Here is an 18,723-nt window from a genome sequence, read left to right on the forward strand (position 1 = left end):
AATTAGCCGGGGGTGGTGGCAGGTGCTTGTAATCCCAGCTACTCGAGAGGCTGAGGCCAAGAATTGCTTGAACTGGGTAGGTGGAGGCTGCAGTGAGCCAAGATCGTGCCACTGCACTCCATCCTGGGCAACAGAGAGACTCCATCTCAGAAAAAGAAAAAGAGCATAGCGCGCTGGGTGTGGTGGCTCACGCCCGTAATCCCAGCACTTTGGGAGGTCGAGGTGGGTGGATCACCTGAGGTCGGGAGTTTGAGACCAGCCTGACCAACGTAGAGAAACCCTGACTTTCCTAAAAATACAAAATTAGCTGGCGTGGTGGTGCATGCCTGTAATCCCAGCTACTAGGGAGGCTGAGGCAGGAGAATCGCTTGAACCCGGGAGGCGGAGGTTGCAGTGAGCTGATGCCACGCCATTGTACTCTAGCTTGGGCAACAAGAGTGAAACTCTGTCTCAAAAACAACAACAACAACAAACATAGTGTGTGTGCATGGGGGTAATGAGTCTCTGTGACCCTGCATGGGACGCCCAGCCCACACAGTGCTGTCCTAATTGCTCAGGTGGGACCTGGACCCCTCGTGTCTCAGCTTTTGTGAAGGACCACATGACTGTAGGAGCGGCAGGGTCAGACTCTCTCTGATCCTATGGGCCCAGCCCTGTCCTTCTGGCTGGAAGGGAGGGGGCCTGCCTCTTACGCAGGGGCCATAAGGCCTGGGTGGGTGACAGCCTCTGGAAGTGCCGTGCAGAGCCTGTGCCTGGCAGTGGGCAAGACCCCATGGAGGCTGAGGGACACACTGCCCCTCAGGCCTGGCTGGGAATCCCAGCACGTACCTGGGCTTGCTGCCTCAGTCTTCCCATGTGTAGAAGGGTTAATTATGGTGCTGGCCCACAGGGTGTACGGAGAATGAAAAGAGTGGAAATAATGTCCAGCGTACTGCCTGGCACAAGGTTACCCGTGATCTCAGTGACACTGAGCTCTTCGATTCCACCTCAGGCCTCACCTAACCACCACCCCCCCGCCCTCGCCCTGGCACAGCTGCCAGGGAGAGGCAGAAACTCACTCCCACCCCATCAGGGTCACAGGGGCCTGAGGCTGGAGGGAGGGAGGAAACAGCTCCTCTCCTCATCCCTGTATTTTCAGAGGAGGAAACGGGCTGAGAGAAGCAGAAGAGAGAGCCCCTAGCCTCACTCCCAACCCGGGCTGAGAGGAGGGTCGGCAGCGGTGAGCTCCGCCCTCCAGCCTCACTGCCTGGCCCCTTAGTCCCCGCCATCTGTCTCAGGGCGGCACTCCCCCTCCCAGGGCCTCTCTCCTACCTTGTCCTCAGCTCCGCCCACTGCTGGCTGTGGTCCTCCAGCCAGTACAAGCGGAGGCAGAGGCCTCTGGCTGGGAGCCCTGAGGCGGTGTCCAGCACATGGGTGGTCAGTAGGTTGTCCGGAGGCTCCGCGCTGCTGCCCTGGGCCAGGAGAAGGAGGCCAGGGTGAGCCTCTGGAGCCCTGTGCCCGCCTACCCACCCCAATCCTGCGTCCACACCAGCTGTGGGGCTTAAACAGCCCTCTGGACAGAGTTCTCCGAGCTGCCCAGGGGACAGGGGGCAAGGGTGACCGGAAGTGCCTGGTCAGCTGATGAGGCACCAAACGTAAACAGCGCAGCCTGTGCCTGCCGACCCTCCCCCACCAATCCCTGTGGCTCCCCTGCCCCACTGGGGACACCCACTGTCCCGCCCACGGCCCCACGAAATGGCCGTTTCCCCCCAGGCCCTCAGTTCCAGCCCCCGGGGTGGTTCTCCCGGAACTGGGCTCTCCTCCGCGCCCCGGTTCCTGGGCCGTCGACGCTCAGCCCCACGCAAGCAGCTGAGGGGACAGGAGCCCTGCAGGTGCAGGCCTGGCCCCCTAACCTCCCGGGGGCCTAGGTGTCGCCGGAGCCTCAGCAGCCGCGGGACGGCCCGGGAGCTCATCCTGCCCTGCCGGACTGCGACGCCCGCGGGCAAAGGGAAGGGCGGGGCCGGTCACCCCGCCCCGGACCACCTCGTGCCCACCAGGAGGGCCCCAGCGGGGCTTTGCCCAGGAAGGTGCGCTGGTGGGGAATCAGGGCGCACAGACCTGGGGCCCAGAAGCGGAGTCGCGAGGACCTGCTGGGGGGTGGTGGGGGCGGGGGACGGGGGCGGGGCCGCGGTGGGAGGGGGCGGGGCCGCGGTGGGAGGGGGCGGGGCCGCGGTGAGGGGGCGGGGCCGCGGTGAGAGGGGGCGGGACCGCGGTGAGAGGGGGCGGGGCCGCGGTGAGAGGGGGCGGGGGGCGGGGCCGCGGTGAGAGGGGGCGGGACCGCGGTGAGAGGGGGCGGGACCGCGGTGAGAGGGGGCGGGACCGCGGTGAGAGGGGGCGGGGCCGCGGTGAGAGGGGGCGGGACCGCGGTGAGAGGGGGCGGGACCGCGGTGAGAGGGGGCGGGACCGCGGTGAGAGGGGGCGGGACCGCGGTGAGAGGGGGCGGGGGGACGGCGGGACGGGGGGATGGGGGAATGGAGGGGATGGGGGCGGGCCAGGTGGGTCCCAAGAAGACCTGCGCGAGACTGGGGACGGCGCGGGGCCCATCTCTCCCCTGGGAGGCTCAGAGGCCCGCAGGTTTCTCATGGAAGCCCCTCACAGGGTAAGTTTCCCCCGACAGGCCATGTGACCTTGCCTCGGTTTTCTCATCTGTAAAATGGGAGCAGTGGTGACTCCTCAGATTGTTGATATGGCTCCGTAGGTGAAGCTCTCTGAGCTGACCTCCCCCCCGCCCTTCCTCCCCGCAACGCGCGGTGGATGAGCGCAGGGTGGAGGCCCGTGCCCTGCAGAAAGTGAGAAAAGCCGTAGAACTGCGTGTGCCGGCGAGTATCCATCGTTGTATTAACCTTACGTAATATACAGAGAACACATTTTGACTATATGTTATATATGTGAAGTCCTAATTAGGGAAAGGGAGGCAGGGGAAAGCAAACAGAGAAAGCAGACAAGCTACTAGTCTGCCTTCTTCATGCTCCAGGACACACAGCCCTCCAGACACACGGCAAATAACACATTCTTCCTGCGCCCCAGTCTCACCAGACGCCTGAAGGTTATTAACGCACACTCTCCAGCAAGCCTTTGTTTCTGTGCAGTCAGTTTCTCTTCTGCTGGCTGCCCGTCTTCTCTCTGGCAACGTATTTTCCTACTTTCTCTAGTAAATCTGCCTTCTCTTACATACAACTGTCTTGGTAAATTCTTTTATCCTCAAGCCACTGGCAGTCGTTCACCTGCCACAATGTATTAATGAAATAACGGACATTCTCTATTTAAAATCTGGGAAACGCTGCACCCGCATGATGGTGGACTGGCTGTCCTGCTCTGGGATCTGGGAACTTTTTTTTTTTTTGAGACGGAGTCACACTCTGTCGCCTAGGCTGGAGAGCAGTGGCACAATCTCGGCTCACTGCAACCTCCGCCTCCTTGGTTCTAGCGATGAGTAGCTGGGATTACAAACGCCTGCCACCACGCCCAGCTAATGTTTGTAGTTTTAGTAGAGATGGGGTTTCACTGTGTTGGCCAGGCTGGTCTCGAACTCCTAACCTCGTGATCAGCTCGCCTCGGCCTCCCAAAGTGCTGGGATTACAAGCGTGAGCCACCGCGCCTGGCCGGGAACTTCTTTCTTCCTGTCAAGCTGCATTTCCAGTTCTTGGGTGTTCAGCATGGGTGATTTGTAGATTAAGAATTAGGCCATTCAAAGGCAAGGGAGGAGACCCCTCTCAGCAAAGGTTGGGAGTATTCTGGCTACAACTACCTTGGGACTAGTTAGGAAACATCTATTTGGGATCCATACACACGACATTTGTTGTGGCTTCTGTTTATAGGAGATAATCCTAAAGAGAGGCTCACACCTGTTATGGCAAATGCCCATGGGTGCCAGAGGCCAGAGACAACCAGACTGGCCCCAGTGGGGAAAATTCCGTAAACACCAGGGTACTCTGCAGCCCTTTAAAAAGCATGAGGCCCATTTGTGTGTAAGATGAGAATTCTCCTGGAAAAACAACTAGTGACAAAGGACAAAACAGTGTGTAAAAGGGGGGAAGCTTGTAAATTCGTATCTAGCTTTCACTGAATTGCAAGCATTAGCTAATTTAATCCTCATAACAACCTCTTGGTGTATTGTTGTCCCTACCTTACAAAGCAGGAAACTGAGGCACAGGGAGGCCATATATTGGAATATTTCACAATAGGATACACAAAACAGTCATCCCAGTGACCACCTCTCGAGATAAGCAGTTGCAGATGGAGTATATTTATTTTGACTCTTTAACCTTTTGTACTCTGAGAAATTCTAGTGGGCTTGTATTACTTTTTCGAAAGTCTCAAATGTTATAAATAAAGTGACAAAGCAATGATCAGTACTTTTGGGGGTTGCCACGTAACCTCCCCCCTCTCCTGAGACTCTCCCCGCATAGGAGAAGCTAGTGGCCTATGGAGGGAGAATGGCAGACCAAGGGGTTGTCAGAATTCCTCTCCTGGCCTCTCCAGGGTAACCCCCCACCGGTCTTGCTCCCACCTAGACCAAGAGGGACTGCAGGGTCCCCTTTCCCAGGGAAACTGAGACCCTCAGCCATGCCTGACCTCCTGGCATCTGCCCCTTTCTGAAAACCAGGGTCACCACTGGGATGTCATGTGCTCTAGAAACTTCCTTAATGAGATACCCAGGCTCCACACCCCAGGGCCTTTTTTTTGGAGATAGAGTCTTGCTGGAGTGTAGTGGCATGATCTCGGCTTACTGCAACCTCCGCATCCTGGGCTCAAGCAATTCTCCTGCCTCAGCCTCCTGAGTAGCTGGGATTACAGGTGTGTGGTACCACGCCTGGCTAATTTTTGTATTTTTAGTAGAGACAGAGTTTCACCATGTTGGCCAGGCTGGTCTTGAACTCCTGACCTCAGGTAATCCACCCACCTTGGCCTCCCAAAGTGCTGGGATTACAGGCGTGAGCCACCGCGCCCGGCCGAACACCCCAGGTCCTTTATGGCACCTTCAGGCAAATTTGAAAAAGAAGCATCATCTTCAAGACTCTTATCTTCCAGAAAATTGTCATAATAAATATCCAAGTAGCCTATCTTTGGTTTTTAAATAAGGTATAATAAAATACAAAAACATTTCAAAATTATAAAGATGTCTGCAGTGTGTGGTCTGAGATATCGAGTAATGACACACTGTACGGCCTGAACAACACTTTTCTGTCTGTAGAGCCAACCTCCTCTCTATGACTCATTGGAACACTTATTTGATTTTGTGGAATGAAGTGTTGCCTAATTCTAGAATTGCAAATGAGGTCAATTGAGATCTTTAAACTGAGTTTGTTGTAGTTTTGTCTTCAAACAGGATTCTGTTCTCCTGCAGAGAATGGGAGATAGAGGCCTCACCCTTCCTGATGATTACCTTTCAAAGGGAGGGCTCTCAGGCCTTGAGAGAGGCCCTTCTGAGTTGCAAGACATATTTACAAACAGTAAGCTTTTTAGTACATGCTCCAAGAAAGGGAGGTTGGGGCCTATCATCAGAAGTTGGCTAGAGCAGAGGTCTCCAAGCCGGCCACATAGTAGGAGGTGAGTGCACGGGCAAGCGAGCAAACGAAGCTTCATCTGTATCTTCAGCTGCTCCCCATGGGTTGCATTACCTCCTGAGCCCGCCTCCAGTAAGATCAGCAGCAGCATTTGATTCTGATAGGAGCACGAACCCTATTGTGAACCGCGCGTGTGAGGGATCTAGGTTGTGTGCTCCTTAATGAGACTCTAAGGCCTGATGATCTGTCACTGTCTCCCAGATGGGACCGTCTAGTTGCAGGAAAACAAGCTCAGGGCTCCCACTGATTCTACATTATGGTGAGTTGTATAATTATTTCATTATATATTACAATGCAATAATAATAGAAACAAAATGCACTATAAACGTGCATTTGAATCATCCCAACCCTCCCCTCAGCCCATCTGTGGAAAAATTGTCTTCCATGAATCCGGTCCCTGGTGCCAAAAAGTTTGGGGACACCTGGGCTGGAGCATGGTAAAATTTCCTTCCTGCACGGAGCTTTTGTTTTAATGGAAGCAGTAAGGGTGGAAGTGCTGCTGGGTCATCCTGGGGGCGCAGCCCTACGCTGCTGGAAGCCATGCTGGAGTACTTCTGACGAGTCTCCTAGTGTGAGGGTTTGGATGAGTTGTCATGTGCTGAGGGTTCAGCAGTTCTCTGTGGGTCCTTGTTCACTTAATTGGCCCCTAATAATTGTTTCTGAGTGCAGAAACTAAATTTAAACTTCATTTCACACATACTGCCTCTAGCCATTTGTCTCTACTGCCTCATATATTTTGGGGAGTTTCAGCTTGACTGAATCAATCTCAGCTGATCCCTTTTATTCTCATAGGAAAAATCACTCAGGGCACTTCTACATGTGTGCTTTAGGTTCGTCAGCTGAAGAATGATGAGGTTTCCCAGATTTGGAAAGGAAAGCTTTATTTCTCATAAAGAGTTGCAGCCTGGTCATTTGGACAGGCTGGAAAGCATAGCCTCTGGCCAGAAGCCAGAAATAGGCTCTTCAAGGGACAGAAGAATAAGATGGGGATTTCACTGGATGGCTTGGCCAAATATACATACCCCCATAAGGTATACGAGAACTCGTGATTTTACAGGCTCATAGGTGGAAGGGATTTGCCTGTGTCAGATGAGACTTGGAACTTTGAACTTTTGAGTTAATGCTGAAACGAGTTAAGACTTTGAGGGACTGTTGGGAAGGCATGATTGTATTTTGCAATGGGAGACGGACATGAGATCTGGGGGGCAAGGATTGAAATGATATGGTTTGGATCTGCGTCCCCATCAAGTCTCATGTTGAATTGTAATCCCCGGTGTTGGAGGTGAAGTGTGGTGGGAGGTGATTGAATCATGGGGGTGGATTTCTTATGAATGGTTTAGCAGCATCCCCACTTGGTACTGCTTTCATGACAGCGAGTGAGTTTTCATGAGACCTGGTCATTTAGAAGTGTGAGACATCGCCCTCCTCACTCTCTCTTGTTCCTGCTCCCACCATGTGAGATGTCTCCCTCCCCTTTGCCTTCTGCCACAACTGGAAGCTTGCCAAGGCCTTCCTACAAGCAGAAGCCACTATGCTTCCTATACAGCAGAGACATGAGCCAACTAAACCTCTTTTCTTTATAAATTACCCAGCCTCAGGTGTTTCTCTATAGCAATGTGAAAATGGAATAATACAGAGGGCTTATGATTTTATTTTTACTTCTCAGATTATGTTTTAGTAGAAGAAAAGAGCTAAGTGAGCCTGGTGCGGTGGCTCACACCTGTAATCCCAGCACTTTGGGAGGCTGAGGTGGGTGAATCACGAGGTCAGGCATTCGAGACCAGCCTGGCCAACATGGTGAAATGCCATCTCTACTGAAAATACAAAAAAATTAGCAGGGTGTGGTGGCGGGTGACTGTAATCCCAGCTACTCTGGAGGCTGAGGCAGGAGAATCACTTGAATGTAGGAGACGGAGGTTGCAGTGACCTGAGATCACACCACTGCACTCCAGCCTGGGGAACAGAGTGAGACTCTGTCTCAGAAAAAAAAAAAGAAAAGGAAAGAGAGCTAAGTGTAGCTGTGGCAGGCCAGGTCTCACTAACACCGGCCTCCATTACAACTGTCTCAGCACTGACTGAGTAGTTAGGTTAAATATTAAAAGCTAATTGAACCAGTGCTCTTGTAGCAGGATGAGCCGCAGACGAAACCCCTCAGACACAGAGTTAAAGAAGGAAGCGGTTTATTTGGCCAGGAGCATCAGCAAGACTGCTGTCTCAAGAGCCGAGCTCCTCGAGTGAGCAATTCCTGTCCCCTTTAAGGGCTCACAACTCTAAGGGGGTCCGCGTGAGAGGGTCGTGATCGATTGAGCAAGCAGGGGGTACGTGACAGGGGCTGCATGCACCGATGGTCAGAGTGGAACAGAACAGACCGGGAAGTTTCACAATGTCTTTCTATTTCTATAGATAACATCAGTTGCTAGGTCAGGGGTCGAATTTTAACTACCAGGCTTAGGTCAGGCCGGCCTAGGCCTAGTTTCGGGTCTGGTTCCTTGGTTTCAGGTCTGGTTCCTAGGCGCCAGGCTACCTGCCTTTAGTTTTGCTTCTCTTTCCTTTTCTGAGTATAAAACAATATAAAACAGTATGAGAGGGTCTGTCTCTCTTCTCTCAGAGTGTTCAATTTCCTTAGGATTTTGAGCGTTATTCCTAACACACCCTTGAAACCCCCACACTCACACAGATACATACACAGAGGGCACATACCCCCACACCCATGCATGCAGGCTTAACACATATAGCACTCGTGAACACATATATACACACATGTGTGTTCCTGTCTGGCGTTCACTTCTGGGGCTACGGAGATTGGAGGAAATCAGGAGAGGAGACAGGGGGAGCCAAGGGGGAGTATGGCAGCAGAGGAGGGGGTCCATTAGGAGAAGAGGTCACACTTCCGAGGAGACCAGGTAGCTCTCTTTCCTGCTGCGACTCTGTAAAATCCTACATTTCTCTTCCTGGACTTGGGAATCGATTCTCCAATAATTAAACCAGATGGACTCCAAGTTTATGTCTTTCTGGGGTTGAATTCCTGTAGAGACTTGAGCTGAATGTTTGAGTTCTCTGTGGCCCTTCTGGACTCTTCTTTCCTTCAGTGATAAGGGAAGAATTAGGTACACACTTGGGGTTCAGATATGTATGGAGACAAAATTAATTAGAACAGGAGGCAAAACACAAAAAATGGAGGGGATCAGTGCGGGAAACAAGCACACATGTTGACGTCCCCCAAACACTTACAGAACTATCCCCTGTTCTTCCTCAACTCTAGTCATGAAAGTGGCGGATTTGTTTAATTAGTTATTTCCGATCTCTTTACACTCTTGGGGAATGTAAGGGGTTAGCAGACTTTTGCTGAAGCCACCTCAGAGCTGGGGTGTGCAAGTGTGTGGTGATCACGTTTGTCTTCTTGTGGCTATTGAGATAAGGTTTTATTACTAATGACTTACTCATCCTTCCTGCAGACTAGGGCTTCTCCCCTCTGTGTGTCCTCTGGTGAATGAGGAGGACTGACTTCCGGCTAAAGCCCTGCCCACACTCTCTGCAGACGTAGGGCTTCCCCCCTGTGTGTGTCCTTTGGTGTGTAATAACATCTGACTTATCACTGAAACCTTGCCCACACTCTCCATATTTGACTTTTGCAATTCTTGAGATTCCTACCCCCACAAATAATTTGCCTGTGTTCCCTGGATTCACTTTCTGGCCTGTTCTGGACTCTTCTTCCATCATTCTTTCTCCCACTCTAGAGCTCCCCATTTGTCCTTTGGGTAGGCTAGAAAAGGCCCTTGAAATCTCCCTCTGCCATGTCCATTTATTCAAGAGTTTGGACCTTTCTTTGACCTCTTGACCTTTGGTTTTGTCATTACAGCAGCGTGGATCAGAATATTGCCGCTCCTGATTCTGATCCCCTGGGCAGGGATTCTCTGGTTGGAGTTTTCTTGCAGATGGTCCTGGGAAGTTCTGAGAGGAGTGATTGCGTTCCACATGTTGACTGAGAAATTTTTGACTTGAAAAGGCCAGACAGCATGAGGGACATGGATGGATCTCTGGCTTTGGTTCTGAAAGAGGAAGTTTTTGGTCAGGGTAGATGTTTTGTTCAGGCCTTACTACATATGAAGTTATGAAGATCAAATGAAGAACCAGTCATTCTTCATATGTTAACAATGCAAGCTCTCTCCCACGAAGTGCTGGATGGACCTTTACAGTCCATTTTTCCATTCCACTTTTATTCACTACATCTTAAAAAATCCAGAAATCCCACATCTTGGGCCTTTTCTACATATCAGCCAGACTCTGGGTAACCTCAAGCAGCATCAGGGGCAGCATCATTCCTTACATAGATGGAACTGCAGTGACCTTTCCCCCATGCCACAGGTATCTTCCAAGTCCTGTAAAGCCTTCCCTGATCACTTCTGCCACATGCTCCCTCCCTGGGCCCTGGGCACTTTTGCGACACGAGGTTTTCAGCTATTTTATTCTATTGAGAAATAACACTCTTGATGACTTAGGTGAGATTGTCCTTAGTGACTTCCTAAGAGGGGAAAAGGATCTATTAGGAGCACTCAGCCTGGAGATCCACAAATGTGGTTAAAGAGATGTGTTAGCGAATCTGAATGTGAGTATCCTCATTCAAAAGGACATATTTAATTGAGGACTGTTATGTGCCTGGTTCTCCATCAGGAAGTGTGATTCAGGTTGGCCAACACAGAGTGGTCCAGGTCCCACTGACTAAAGGACTGTGGGTCCTGCTGCACCAACTAGGTGCATGGACTGCTTCTGTTTCAGATTCCACAAATCATACAATGAGAATATGCTCTTTGTCAGGCTGCACATCAAGTATTCAGGTTTGAGTTATTTCATTCAGTCTGAACCCATTTTAAATATAATAGGAAGTCTTGTTTCAAAATATATCCCTACTCAGGCTTACCGCCATGCTCCCCACCTTCATCCTGCCCACCGTTTTCTCTCACTTGGAAACTGGAGCAGCTCTGAAGGGATGACCCATGGCAGCCTATTTTCCAAAAATGAACCAAAGCTGAACTCTTTCTGGCCTCAGGACCATTGCACTAGCTGCGCCCTGTGCCTGAAATCCTTGGCCCACAGGCACTTGCACTTCTCAAATGCTGTCTCCTAAGAGAAACCTTCCCTGACAATCCCCTGCAACACTCTACTCTCACCTCACACTGACCCCCAGGTCTCACACTGACCTCAGTTCTCACACTGATCCCAGGTCTCACACTGATCCCAGGTATTCTTTCTGGATTCATTTTCTTCAAAGCACTAATAGCCGTCTGATATTACACATATGTCTGTGTGTATTCGTATGGTTCCCTAATTCACAAGACATCTGTTCAAGAGCAGTTTTTTTGATTGTCTTGATCGGTCTGTATTTACACTTCCTGCAACATCGTCTGGCACAGAGTAGGAACTCACATGACAGCTAATTGAGATAATGAATGAATGAATAACAACATATGCATATCATTAAGAAATATCAAGGAAATGCCAGAAGAAACTACCTGTTGGGAGAGCTGGTAGGTGTTTGAGAACTTGATTTTTGTCTTTAAGTCTTTGAGCACTGTATGCTGTTATACACTTTGTGCATGTAGTACTTTGAATATAAAATTGGAACAAAGATTTAAAAATATGAAAACTGTTCCAAAGAGGCAAAGGCTTATAACATGAATCTTTAATTTTGGAAGCCACTGATGTAAAATTTTACTGACTTTAGACGGCGTTTTACTCTACTTAAGAGTTCAATCATGAAAATTCTCTAGGATAATTCTTTCTTTCCTGTCCTTTTAAAAGAGTAATAGTGATGCCTACCTCTCCCTGCCATGAGCTCTTTCTTCCACTTGCTGCCCCACTTGATGCCCAGTTCCTGGCCCTACTCATCCCCATACCAGACCAGCAGTTCACAGCCTGGCCTAATGACTCGGCAGGTTCTATAGAAGATCTGATGCCCAGTTCCTGGCCATACTCATCCCCAGACCAGACCAGCAGTTCACAGCCTGGCCTAATGAATTGGCAGGTTCTATAGAAGCTCTGATGCCCAGTTCCTGGCCATACTTATCCCCAGACCAGACCAGCAGTTCACAGCCTGGCCTAATGACTCGGCAGGTTCTATAGAAGCTCTGATGCCCAGTTCCTGGCCATACTTATCCCCAGACCAGACCAGCAGTTCACAGCCTGGCCTAATGAATTGGCAGGTTCTATAGAAGCTCTGATGCCCAGTTCCTGGCCATACTTATCCCCAGACCAGACCAGCAGTTCACAGCCTGGCCTAATGACTCGGCAGGTTCTATAGAAGCTCTGATGCCCAGTTCCTGGCCATACTTATCCCCAGACCAGACCAGCAGTTGACAGCCTGGCCTAATGACTCGGCAGGTTCTATAGAAGCTCTGATGCCCAGTTCCTGGCCATACTTATCCCCAGACCAGACCAGCAGTTCACAGCCTGGCCTAATGACTCGGCAGGTTCTATAGAAGCTCTGATGCCCAGTTCCTGGCCATACTTATCCCCAGACCAGACCAGCAGTTCACAGCCTGGCCTAATGACTCGGCAGGTTCTATAGAAGCTCTGATGCCCAGTTCCTGGCCATACTTATCCCCAGACCAGACCAGCAGTTCACAGCCTGGCCTAATGAATTGGCAGGTTCTATAGAAGCTCTGATGCCCAGTTCCTGGCCATACTTATCCCCAGACCAGACCAGCAGTTCACAGCCTGGCCTAATGACTCGGCAGGTTCTATAGAAGCTCTGATGCCCAGTTCCTGGCCATACTTATCCCCAGACCAGACCAGCAGTTGACAGCCTGGCCTAATGACTCGGCAGGTTCTATAGAAGCTCTGATGCCCAGTTCCTGGCCATACTTATCCCCAGACCAGACCAGCAGTTCACAGCCTGGCCTAATGACTCGGCAGGTTCTATAGAAGCTCTGATGCCCAGTTCCTGGCCATACTCATCCCCAGACCAGACCAGCAGTTCACAGCCTGGCCTAATGACTCGGCAGGTTCTATAGAAGCTCTGATGCCCAGTTCCTGGCCATACTCATCCCCAGACCAGACCAGCAGTTCACAGCCTGGCCTAATGACTCGGCAGGTTCTATAGAAGCTCTGATGCCCAGTTCCTGGCCATACTCATCCCCAGACCAGACCAGCAGTTCACAGCCTGGCCTAATGACTCGGCAGGTTCTATAGAAGCTCTGATGCCCAGTTCCTGGCCATACTCATCCCCAGACCAGACCAGCAGTTCACAGCCTGGCCTAATGACTCGGCAGGTTCTATAGAAGCTCTGATGCCCAGTTCCTGGCCATACTCATCCCCAGACCAGACCAGCAGTTCACAGCCTGGCCTAATGACTCGGCAGGTTCTATAGAAGCTCTGATGCCCAGTTCCTGGCCATACTCATCCCCAGACCAGACCAGCAGTTCACAGCCTGGCCTAATGACTCGGCAGGTTCTATAGAAGCTCTGATGCCCAGTTCCTGGCCATACTCATCCCCATACCAGACCAGCAGTTCACAGCCTGGCCTAATGACTCGGCAGGTTCTATAGAAGCTCTGATGCCCAGTTCCTGGCCATACTTATCCCCAGACCAGACCAGCAGTTCACAGCCTGGCCTAATGACTCGGCAGGTTCTATAGAAGCTCTGATGCCCAGTTCCTGGCCATACTCATCCCCATACCAGACCAGCAGTTCACAGCCTGGCCTAATGACTCGGCAGGTTCTATAGAAGCTCTGATGCCCAGTTCCTGGCCATACTTATCCCCAGACCAGACCAGCAGTTCACAGCCTGGCCTAATGACTCGGCAGGTTCTATAGAAGATCTGATGCCCAGTTCCTGGCCATACTTATCCCCAGACCAGACCAGCAGTTCACAGCCTGGCCTAATGACTCGGCAGGTTCTATAGAAGCTCTGCCTGTGGTACTGGAAGGACACCAGGTTCTGCTCTTCATCATCCCGGGCACAGTTCTCATACCTGGGGTCAAGGCAGGCAAAGGGAAAGAAAAGAGGCAGTGAGTTCCCTCTAGGCAGGATGACTACAGTGCTCATCCTGCCTAGAATGCTTCCCTGCTGTGCCTAATCAGCCATTTTTTCAAAGCCCAACTCCAGACTTACCTCCACCTTGATTGGCCATAAAACACATTGACCTCTAGCTTCTCTAAACTCTAAATTAATTCTGTTTTATACCACAGAACTTGGTGCTTGATCACGTGCTCTGCTTCTAGATTAGCTCACATCATTCTACACTCAGCTCAAGTCCATCTTTCTTTGACAGGCCTTCCTCTAATCACCCTACAGTTCACTCAGCTGCCATTCACCTGACTTCTTCAGATTCCTAGAGAAACTCAGAAGTCTCTTTCTCTTGGCCCAATAACATAGAACAGTAATAGTTGATTCATTTTTCTATTCTCTGATAGAACGACAGCCCATTGTGGAAAGGGGCTGGGTCATCCTGCAGCTCACTTCTGTTCAAGTAGTGAACTTCACTTCCTAACCTGGAACATACTAAGTGTTTAACAAATGTGGATTACATAAATTAAAGCATGAATTAACCTTGTCAAGGTTTATCTTGGTGCCTCAATTTTGTCTAGCATACATATTTGTGTTTTGATACCAATAAATCATAATATCTATATTTTTATTTTTTATTTCTAAAAGTTGATGGTATAAAACAGCATTGTATGGAGAAAAATAGAAATAGGGGATGTGAAAATCATTGAGGGAGGCATAATGAGAAGGAAGTCCGGGTTTGTGAGAGATGGAGGTTCTCTCTGAAACTAAGAGAGCTAGTGGCCTTACCTCATCCAGTTGGCCCAGGATTTATCTTTTCCATCCACATACTCATAGCAGTTTCTCCCCTTGGTGATCTGAGTTTCAAAAAATAAGGTAAAGACTTTTTAGAGGGTAAAAATGCGAAGAATTATTTTACTCCACAGTCATCAATGGCCTTTGGACCTGCAAAGCTTCAACTGCCAACTGAGACCACATGGCATGCACCTTAGTCATCATCTACACATCTGAGTTGGTTTGTCCTATCAGAGCAGAAGCTCCAAAAGGGAGGATGCACTTCTTTGTCTTTGTACCACTCTGCTCCCACGTACCCTGTGATCTCTAAATAGGAGTTCCATGTTCATGCAAAGACCCTTGAGTACACAGAGCTAACCATGTTATCCCTACCTATATCCTAACATGTAGAAGGTGATGTCCCACCAAAGGCACAGAAGGGATGTGGCAAGACAGAACAGGGGAAACAGCAGGCTCTTCTTACTAGCCAGGAATATCCACTGTTGGCTGCCTCTTCGTCTTCTGTAATTTGGCCCTCATAGGGGCCAGAGTGCAGACCCAGTGGCGGATCAGATGCCTCGTTCCATACTCTAAGCCCAGCCTGAGGGATGCCTGATGGCCCAATTCTCAGCCCCGGGGGAAGACTGAGGGCTGAACGGTTGGGATGCCCCTTGTCCACTGCACTGTCCTTTACAAATGTAGGGGGCCCATGAGCAGCACAGCTGTCAATGAAGAAGTTCTGACACATCTCACAATCTGGAAGTGAGGGAAGCAGGGATTAGGAAAGTTGTAATGCGTGTTCCTTGATATAAGAGCTTCAGAAAGAGCTTGGCACTCACATTATTTAGCCCCAATCCTGTACTTTAATTCACTCGAGTAAGGGAATGATTTGTGGGCCAAATGATGAAATTATTGTACCAGGACATAACAGCAAGCTGTGTGAGTGGCTGAAAGGGTCACTCACAGAGGTAGTCATCATCCTGTGGCTCGCTGATCTCTTTGTATGCATGACCCTTTCTTTCTCGCAGGCTATACATCTTTCCTACGGTCTCCTTCCTCCTGAGTTCTAGGTTGGAGAAGAGTAGATGGGTAAAACTGGGAGTCTGGGGTGTTTGTCCTTGTTTCATAAGAAAATGTGAAATCTCCTACCATAAAATTAGCATCTACCTTTCTACATACTCTAGTCTCCCCCTCTTTACTGCTTCAGAGAGACTTAGACCCCACACCCACACTGACTGTAGATGCCTATTCAATTTTAGTTTCTAGCTGTTCTCATTATCCCATTAACCTCCCAGCCTTTCTGCTTACAAAATGGTTCATTCATGCATTTATTTATTCAGAAAATATTTTTTGAGAGTTCATTACATCTTAGGCATTGAACAAAGGCCTGGACATACAACACTAAGAAAGTATAGTCTCTATAGGGGATCTTCTATGTACTAGTTGACATGTGATGGAAAAGGAAATGTAGAAACGCACAAAAGAATATATATTATCAGAGAGGTACTTATTGGACACCTCACATGTATCAATTCATTTATATTTAATTTAATGATTTCAAACAATACATGAGCTCTATATACTTGGTCTCATTTTACAGATTACCATTCAGGAGCCCATGGAATTTATAAGATTTGCCCACGGCCCCAGTGCTTCTGTGTGGATTATAACCCAAGTGAGTGACTTCAAAGTTAATGTTCTTACATGCTATTCAATACTGTATCCAAGGCTAGGCATGGTGGCACAAGCCTGTAATCCCAGCATTTTGGGAGGCTGAGCTGAGCAGATCACTTGAGGCCAGGAGTTTGATACCGGCCTGGTCAACATGGTGAAACTCTGTCTCTACTAAAAATCAGCCGGGCACGGTGGTGCACACCTATAATCCCAGCTACTCGGGTGACTGAGGCATGAAAATCGCTATTTTCGTGGAGGCAGAGGTTGCAGTGAACCGAGATCTCACCATTGCACTCCAGCCTGGGTGACAGAGTAAGACTCTGTCTCAGTGAACAAATAAATAAATAATTTTAACAAAATACTGCATCTAACTTCTGGTCTCACAGTTGAGTCCAGCTTAAGCCCAGGCCTATCCAAAGTCCACCCGACATAGGTAGACCATACTCACCAACCTTTCTAGAGGACATAGAGGGACTAAATTCCCCTCAAATTTTTTCTTACCCAGTTTTAGTCTAGAGTGCTGTCCAGAGGTACTTGCTTCTCCAGGAGGGGACACTGGTTTCTGAGCCTGCTCCGAGCCACTTGTATTCAGTAAATTTGGCATTCCTGACAATTCTTTCAAACTAGATTCATTATTGAATGATGCCTTGGGCATTCCCTTTAATGTGAGAATCACATATTAAAAGACAACGAGCATTTATTTAGTTCTTTACGGCTTGCAACATGTTTTCATGTGACTGTAGTTAATGTTCAAACCTTGGAAATACCTAGAGTGTCTAAATACTAGAGGGAAAAGACAAGGTCTAAGTGGGTAGTGAATCTGGGACTGTAACCCATGTCTTAAGGCTCTTTCCTTCAACTTTCTCTCAAAACGTTCTATGTAAGTTAAAGGGAAGGAGGAAGAATACTTGGGAAGACTAGCTGGAGAATCAGCAAGATGTGTGAAAGAAGGGGATAAGGGCCTACAGAGAGAAGGAGGGAATCTTCCATAAACTAGTAGACTTTTGATGGAAGGGGAAATGTAGAAAAGCACAGAGGGACAAAGCACATCTGGAAAATGAGGTAATAGGGCAGTAAGGTTCGGAACAGAACAAAGAGATGATTGGCAAAAATATATCTAGACAACTAAGAAAGTGAAGTCAAAGTTGCATGTTGCCATATCCTGGAAAGAATATTTGGCTTTTGAATTAGATGAGTTAGTTCCTGTACCAATTCTGCTTGTCTGCTTGAATAAGGGTGTATTGTTAGCTAATTTCTCTTTAGTTTCCTGATCCAGAAGTTGGCATACATGGTTTTTTTTGTTTTGTTTTGTTTTGTTTTGAAAAGGAGTCTTGCTCTGTTGCCTAGGCTGGAATGCAGTGGCATGATTTCAGCTCACTGCAGCCTTCACCTCCCAGGTTCAAGAGATTTTCCTACCTCAGCCTCCCGAGAAGCTAGGATTACAGGCACGTGCCACCACACCCAGCTAATTTTTGTATATTTATTAGAGACGGGGTTTCGCTAGGTTGGCCAGGCTGGTCTAGAACTCCTCACCTCAAGTGATCCACCCACCTCAGCCTCCCAAACTGCTGGGATTATATGTAAGAGCCCCCGCACCCAGCCCATGCTAATTCTTTTTTTTTTTTTTTTTTTTGAGAGGGAGTCTCACTCTGTTGCCTAAGCTGGAGTGCAGTGGCATGATCTCAGCTAACTGCAGCCTCCATCTCCCAGGTTCAAGCGATTCTCCTGCTTCAGCCTCCCGAGTAGTTGGGATTACAGGTGTCCACCACCATGCCCAGCTGATTTTTGTAGTTTTAGTAGAGATGGGGTTTCACCATGTTGGCCAAGCTGGTCTCGAACTCCTGACCTCAGGTAATCTGCCCACCTCTGCCTCTCAAAGTGCTGGGATTACAGGTGTGAGCCACTGCCCCCGGCACTAATTCTTAATATTGTAGTGAACATGAAAGATAATAATGTTCACCAAAGTGTTTTTTGAGCTACTTAATACAGTATGAATGTGAGATTAATAATTATTCTCGCCAGGCACAGTGGCTCACACCTGTAATCCCAGCACTTTGGGAGGCCAAGGCAGGCAGATCACCTGAGGTCAGGAATTTGAGACCAGTCTGGCCAACCGTGTCTCTACAAAAAATACAAAAAACTAGCCGGGTGTGGTGGCGGGCACCTGTAATCCCAGCTACTCGGGAGGCTGAGGCAGGAGAACAACTTGAACCCAGGAGGTGGAGGTTGCGGTGAGCCGAGATCGCGCCACTGCACTCCAGCCTGGGTAACAAGAGTGAAACTGTCTGAAAAAAAAAAAAAGAAAGAAAGAAAAGAAAAGAAAAAAATAATTTTTCTCACAGACTGGGTGCGGTGGCTCACATCTGTAATCCCAGCACTTTGGGAGGCCAAGGTAGTAGGATGGCTTGAGCCCAGGAGTTCAAGACCAGCCTGAGCTACATGGCAAAACCCTGCCTGTACAAAACACATAAAAATTAGCCGGGCATGGTGGTGCATGCCTGTGGTCCCAGCTACTCAGGAGGCTGAGGCAGGAGGATCACACTAACCTAGGAGATGGAGGCTGCAGTAAGCCGAGATTGAGCCATTGCACTCCAGCCTTGGCGCAAGAGCCAGACTCTGTCTCAAACCACCCCCTGCCCCTGTAGAAAAATAACAAATGAAAATT

The 18,723-nt window shown here is 49.3% G+C and overlaps 1 pseudogene; it reads right to left on the reverse strand.

The window, feature by feature from the left end:
- Nucleotides 1-9,040: 9,040 nt before the first annotated feature.
- LOC129137484 (histone-lysine N-methyltransferase PRDM9-like) lies at nt 9,041-15,134 on the reverse strand (annotated as a pseudogene).
- Nucleotides 15,135-18,723: the final 3,589 nt, after the last annotated feature.

The sequence above is a fragment of the Pan troglodytes genome, chromosome 18, assembly GCF_028858775.2.
Source record: "Pan troglodytes isolate AG18354 chromosome 18, NHGRI_mPanTro3-v2.0_pri, whole genome shotgun sequence".
Classification (NCBI taxonomy): domain Eukaryota; kingdom Metazoa; phylum Chordata; class Mammalia; order Primates; family Hominidae; genus Pan; species Pan troglodytes.